Raw genomic sequence first — 5,377 nt, 5'->3', positions numbered from 1 at the left:
GCCTTAGAAAAAAATTAATCAATGACCAAAAGTCTTTCCCGTAGAAGATATGACCATGAAGAGTTTCACAAGGAAGAAAAACACAGAAGATGTCTGTATGTGTCCAGCAGTGGCTGTAAAAAAAAATATTCTATTGAAGAAAATTTCTTTTCCATTGCGCTGCCTGGCATTGTACCTAATTACTGTGGTAAAAAAGAAAAATGGATGAAAAATTATCCTGCACAGCTTTAACTCTCTATAAGCTCTTTCTAACTTGAAAATTCTATTTGCTCTCAACAAATGTTAATTTCTCTGCTAAAAAATATCTAGGATTGCTGAGAGGTTAATTTTAAGTAATATTTTAATATATTTTATTACAACAAGACAGTAATTACATTTTATTAATATGAAAGCAGTAAATCCAAAGTTACTCTTTTTATGGACCTATTCCCCTATGCATATCCAGTCATTTTTTACAATAATTACCTCAAAGTCTCTACTCCAATAAAATTCTGAGTGGAAATTGCTTCATATCCAGCTTCCACAGTGTTTGGTTCTGACTCCAGAAAACTGATTTAATGGTAAGACACTAACTAACCTGAGCTGGTTTAATTTTCAACTCTGGGTTTGGGGGGGTTGATTAATTAAAAGAGACTCTCAAAAGTCTCTAACCCCTCTATACTGCACTTGGCCTGAACATGCTGCTATGTCCACTCAAAAGATTATCTGCTGGTTTGAGCATCTAGTCAGTTCTAGAATTTAACATTAAGCCTATTTCGCTTAATGGTCATTCAAACTAGCTCAGTTGATGGTTCAAATCAGGCTTCTAAGTATTTTACCCATCACTGTAGAACAAAGCAGTGAATGGAAGAAAACGATGTTATAAATCCTGCAAGTACCTCCACAGAATTTAACACACCTTTGCAGTTCTGTTAAGTTTAACAGCAGGCAGGCAACCAAGTAAGCAAGTCTCTGAACCAAAACAGGTACTTTGACATCCATCTAGCAACTCTTGACAACAAACTCTCTTTTTTCCTTGAAGTGGGAGAACAGTTAAGAAAATCTACATATATTTCTGTTAGAACTTCTGATATAACCTTGAGATAAAGCTTTCAATTTGTTAATTTTACTTAAAGGAATTCACCTTAAGAGCTGTTGCAGGATATCAAGTTGTGCTTGTCTCTTCCATTGCTGGGGAAGAATGATGCATAACAGCAGTTCTAAAATTATGCTTGTTCCGTATCCTGTCAGCATTGTATTTTATTAATTCTGTCAATGAGAAACAGACACGATGTTTGTTTTTTTCCTGACAACAGTTCAATGGGGGAAGACAACAAGCTTGAAGACAGCTCAAGTATGTTTAATTCCTTCACAAAATGGGATGCTACAGGACTCACTCTGAGTGCAAAGTAGCAGATGGACAAAATACCTATTCATTTCAGTTTAGGACTGTTCCCTAAATCATACTCCTATTACACTGTACAAGGACAATACTTTATGGGAAGAGGTCAGCACCTTTATTAAACAAATGACACACAACAGACCTTAGGAGCATTACTGCCACTGTGCCCATCTCCTAAAGGTCAGCTATAAAATCAGCAAGGTAGCCACTGAGTTATCAAACAGATGTAGATTCTGCTTTCTAGCATGAAAAAGTCTACAACTGGTAGCCTTCTAATAAAGCTGCAAAGAAAGGCAAAAGGAAAGAATGTAAAAGAGACCCTCTTAGAATAACAAAATGTTGTTTTCTGCCAGCATTTAACCAATGTTTTCTCTTTGGATTAGTGAATATTAAAGGTCTTTCAAGACAATATTTAACATTTTATTCGTGGTTCAATCTGATGAGAAAACATCATGCCACATTTTCTTTACTTATAGTGACCTATGTATGGAGTATTTTTAGTTAGTAAAGCATTTTAAGGATTTACTTTATTTTCTGTTTCTTCTTCTGCCCCAACCCTTTAAAGGGCTTTAAACAGCTTCCTGAAATCATCAAAAACCTAAGATTTGCCTTCAACCTGACTGCAACGTGCCCATTCACCAGTACCATTCATAATGAATCCACAGGTAGGTGAATTTCTCATACTTCTTGGTTTCAGGAGCCTGGCTTTTCCTCCATTGTTAGTTGCTAGCTATAATAGGTTTATATGGGTTAGCTGCATTAGTGTTTTGTCCCTGATAAGCTGTGATGCTAGGAGTTAATCATCTTCTCCCTCCTTTCTATCACCCTTCTTCAGTACAAGTTGTCCTCGTCTTTTTTCAACTGCCCCACTTCCTGACCTTACAAACCTATTGATCTTTTAACATTTCAGGAGACAGCTATAGAATGTGTAGCACGCTATTAGTTGTCTCATTGCATCTTAAGAAATTGATGATTCTGTTACTGTTCAAATCAAACATAATCAGACATATAATTCCATCTTGTAGCTTTAAGTAACCATTACCACATTGTAAAAGCTACAGAGTCAAATCAGTGGCTCTGTTTCTGAATCTCATGAAGAACTGGTGTTGGATTAGAAGCAGATGAGACAACAGAATGACTCTGGTCACTATGGGTAGATTTTCTTACCTTACCCTTCCCCAATTTTCAGGCCAAACCTGCTTTTACTGAAATCAATTTGAGGGAATGAACAGATGACAATACAACTTTTGCACCATTCTTAAGTGTGAATTACTAAGGAAAACGGTGTTGACCTGTGGATTAATCAGCTATGATTACCAGATCATGCTTGTGAATCTGTACCTTTCTCAAAATGAATTTTGGAAAGGGCAATTCTCAGGAGTAGAATACAATGAACCAACCAACCAGCTCTTCAAAGGAGCTATCTCACTATTATGAACCATAGTGAAAGAACATAGTGTAAACTACATATATTTCACAACAGAGATAAAATTGTTCTACATAGTTGTTGGTAGGGTTAAGTATCATCTAAGAGATAATGAGCACTCTCTGTTCTTGCTGAGTGTCATTTTGTACAAAATAGCAATGGAAAGGATTTTCCTCATTAATGAACCATGATGGGGGGAAGAATGAAACTTAAGACAGCTAATTTTTCTGGGATTATAATGTTCTTCATTTTTAGGTCATCTGAGTTCCATATTAATTATAGAAAGATGGAGTCTTTACAGTCCCCCTGCTCCCTCTCTCATTACATATGTAATTGTAAAAGCTACCTTGCTGTAATAAAACATTAATCTCTGTACTTCTTATTATGGGATCACAGACTCGTAGTGATGGATGACCATGTGTCAGAACACATTTTCACAGTACACTGTAGTATCACTGAGTCATCATTTGGAATGTGAAAGCAAAAGTCCAGAATTAGCTAGACTGCACCTTTTTGTTTGTTTTAAACCAACTTGCTAAAGTAGCTTCTGAGTCATACCATATACAGAGATACCTGACATGTCATATCTCACTGAATAATTCTGCATATGTACAAATACACAGAACTGTAGCCATCTTCTGAAACTTGCCTTCTTTGCAGTGTTAAAGGCAGGAATCATTATACCCAGGAACAGTAGTACAGGACATGGGCATGAATGTTATTCAGATTTAAACAAAAAAGACTGGAGAGCTTCTACCTCATTGCAGTTGATATGACAGTCCATCCTTTGTAATGCAGTAATGACAGAAACTAGAACACTTGTACTTATTGGAGGATACATCAATGCAGTTTATTTCACCTGCAGAAAAAAATATTTTGGCACAAATCTTCATTGAGCTGGTGTTCAAATATAATTTCTAATGTGGCTTTTTACTCTTTTTTTTTTTTTTTTTTTTTTTTCCTAATGTGTGGTGTGGTCCAGGACAGCCACAATCTACAAATACATGTGGAAGATACATTTACCTATTTACAACAGTTACTTATAGCTGCTTCTAAATTAAAACAAAACAAAACAAAACATACTAGACTGAAAAGGTGTCTCAGCAACTTTCACTAAAAAGTAGCAAGTAAAAAGACACAAACACTTGATTCCCAAGTTCTCACAAGCCTGAAATGGAAGCTATAGGAAAGTCTAAGCTCAAAATTACTGCATTCTCTCAATGTAAGCTTCCTTAATCTTTAATTAAGAACAATCTTCACATGGAAAGTTAAGTACAGTTCTTTCAAATATCCTACTTCTCAAAGTTCGTCGCCCTGGCCATGGAAATTACAGTGTGCAGGTCAGCCAACTTAAAAGTCTTAAAATAAAAACTCATTTTAATTTTTTGAGAAAGACAAAATAAACACTGGCTACTTGGTCTTTTATCTGAAGGAAAACTGGGACCTAACTCTAGTGCCACTGACAACAATTTTTATAAGATGAATACACATAAATACCCAAATAAGAATCATACAATATAACCAAAGCACTGGCATATATATACACACACAGAGATACATATCTTCTCAGCAAGTTCTATGCAACTTACATAAACGGGTCTTCTGGATAGATGGGGAAAAAAAACCAAACAAAAAACCCTCAAAAATTTAATCTATGTTACGTATCTAATTGCATATGCATAATCCATGTAAGTATGCCTAATTCAGTCTCTCACACACACTACTTACACAGAATGTGCAAATCTCCCACACCTCTGAAAAGAGGAAATACATTTCAAACCCATACCATCTTACTTGTTGATTCTTACAAAAAGGAAGGTTTACAGTGGGAAATCCCAGTCTTTGGATCAGAACGGTCAAAATCAGCATTGCATGGTGTTGCTTTGCTAATTACGTATTTCTCTGTATACAAATTATACATGTATACCCTCTACAGAGTGTTTTCCCTTCATCCTATCCAACAAAAAATGTTGAGTTTCGCTCACCCTTCAGATTTCCCATGCTTATCTAAACTGAGTTATATATGAAATTATTTTACTTTCTCAATAATTATCAAGCAGAAAATACAGAGTAGTAAGCATTTATTTTTTAGAGAAAGAACTTAACATCATGTAAACTGAAAAATAAAGGTATGAAATTCACATCTTCAGGTTTCACTATTGCTGGACATTATCCATATAACAGGCTTAACTACTTGTGGTGGAGTGACTGTAACAAATAAAGGGTGCCCATGATCGTTTATCTCCTGCAAAAGCAAATGTGCTTTGTTGGGGGACAACAGCCATCTGAGACTCCTATGCAGTGCTTTTGGGTTAAGACTGAAGAAATCCATTGTAAGACATTTATTGTAGACATATAAGCAGGACACAGGAATGGCAAACTGATTATTTTCTGCCATCATTCCACAAAATTTCAGGATTCATAACCTAACAGGTATAAGTCTTTAAGGAGCCAAAACCCACTGATTTCTTTAGTATTTTATACTTCCTAGCACAGGTGACCTGAGCAAACAAGACAAGACTAACTAACTGTTTGGGAATTGCAACTTGTCATGTTTTTTGTATGAGAAA

The sequence above is a fragment of the Egretta garzetta genome, unplaced genomic scaffold (genome assembly GCF_000687185.1).
Source record: "Egretta garzetta isolate BGI_Z169 unplaced genomic scaffold, ASM68718v1 scaffold27, whole genome shotgun sequence".
NCBI lineage: Eukaryota > Metazoa > Chordata > Aves > Pelecaniformes > Ardeidae > Egretta > Egretta garzetta.
The sequence above is the reverse complement of the archived record's forward strand: the minus strand, read 5'-3'. Positions refer to the sequence as shown.